The sequence below is a fragment of the Oncorhynchus gorbuscha genome, unplaced genomic scaffold (genome assembly GCF_021184085.1).
Source record: "Oncorhynchus gorbuscha isolate QuinsamMale2020 ecotype Even-year unplaced genomic scaffold, OgorEven_v1.0 Un_scaffold_1560, whole genome shotgun sequence".
NCBI classification, from domain to species: Eukaryota; Metazoa; Chordata; class Actinopteri; order Salmoniformes; family Salmonidae; genus Oncorhynchus; species Oncorhynchus gorbuscha.
The window spans coordinates 100,001-101,868 of record NW_025746299.1 but is presented as its reverse complement, the minus strand read 5'-3'; positions in this window follow the sequence as shown (position 1 = coordinate 101,868).

Here is a 1,868-nt window from a genome sequence, read left to right as displayed (position 1 = left end):
CCTCTAACCACTAGGCTACCTGCCTCTAACCACTAGGCTACCTGCCTCCCCTCTAACCACTAGGCTACCTGCCTCTAACCACTAGGCTACCTGCCTCTAACCACTAGGCTACCTGCCTCCCCTCTAACCACTAGGCTACCTGCCTCTAACCAGGAGGCTACCTGCCTCCCCCTCTAACCACTAGGCTACCTGCCTCTAACCACTAGGCTACCTGCCTCTAACCAGGAGGCTACCCGCCTCCCCCTCTAACCACTAGGCTACCTGCCTCTAACCAGGAGGCTACCTGCCTCCCCCTCTAACCACTAGGCTACCTGCCTCCCCTCTAACCACTAGGCTACCTGCCTCTAACCACTAGGCTACCTGCCTCTAACCACTAGGCTACCTGCCTCCCCTCTAACCACTAGGCTACCTGCCTCTAACCACTAGGCTACCTGCCTCTAACCACTAGGCTACATGCCTCCCCCTCTAACCACTAGGCTACCTGCCTCCCCCTCTAACCACTAGGCTACCTGCCTCTAACCACTAGGCTACCTGCCTCTAACCACTAGGCTACCTGCCTCTAACCACTAGGCTACCTGCCTCTAACCACTAGGCTACCTGCCTCTAACCACTAGGCTACCTGCCTCCCCTCTAACCACTAGGCTACCTGCCTCCCCCTCTAACCACTAGGCTACCTGCCTCCCCCTCTAACCACTAGGCTACCTGCCTCCCCCTCTAACCACTAGGCTACATGCCTCCCCTCTAACCACTAGGCTACCTGCCTCCCCCTCAAACCACTAGGCTACCTGCCTCCCACCTCAAACCACTAGGCTACCTGCCTCCCCCTCAAACCACTACATTTACATTTACATTTAAGTCATTTAGCAGACGCTCTTATCCAGAGCGACTAACAAGGCTACCTGCCTCTAACCACTAGGCTACCTGCCTCTAACCACTAGGCTACCTGCCTCTAACCACTAGGCTACCTGCCTCTAACCACTAGGCTACCTGCCTCCCCCTCAAACCACTAGGCTACCTGCCTCTAACCACTAGGCTACCTGCCTCTAACCACTAGGCTACCTGCCTCTAACCACTAGGCTACCTGCCTCTAACCACTAGGCTACCTGCCTCTAACCACTAGGCTACCTGCCTCTAACCACTAGGCTACATGCATCCCCCCTCTAACCACTAGGCTACCTGCCTCCCCCTCTAACCACTAGGCTACCTGCCTCTAACCACTAGGCTACCTGCCTCTAACCACTAGGCTAGCTGCCTCCCCCTCTAACCACTAGGCTACCTGCCTCCCCTCTAACCACTAGGCTACCTGCCTCCCCACTAACCACTAGGCTACCTGCCTCCCCTCTAACCACTAGGCTACCTGCTACCTAACCACTAGGCTACCTGCCTCTAACCACTAGGCTACCTGCCTCTAACCAGGAGGCTACCTGCCTCCCCCTCTAACCACTAGGCTACCTGCCTCTAACCAGGAGGCTACCTGCCTCTAACCACTAGGCTACATGCATCCCCCCTCTAACCACTAGGCTACCTGCCTCCCCCTCTAACCACTAGGCTACCTGCCTCTAACCACTAGGCTACCTGCCTCTAACCACTAGGCTACCTGCCTCTAACCACTAGGCTACCTGCCTCCCCTCTAACCACTAGGCTACCTGCCTCCCCCTCTAACCACTAGGCTACCTGCCTCCCCCTCTAACCACTAGGCTACCTGCCTCCCCCTCTAACCACTAGGCTACCTGCCTCTAACCACTAGGCTACCTGCCTCTAACCACTAGGCTACCTGCCTCTAACCACTAGGCTACCTGCCTCTAACCACTAGGCTACCTGCCTCTAACCACTAGGCTACCTGCCTCCCCCTATAACCACTAGGCTAC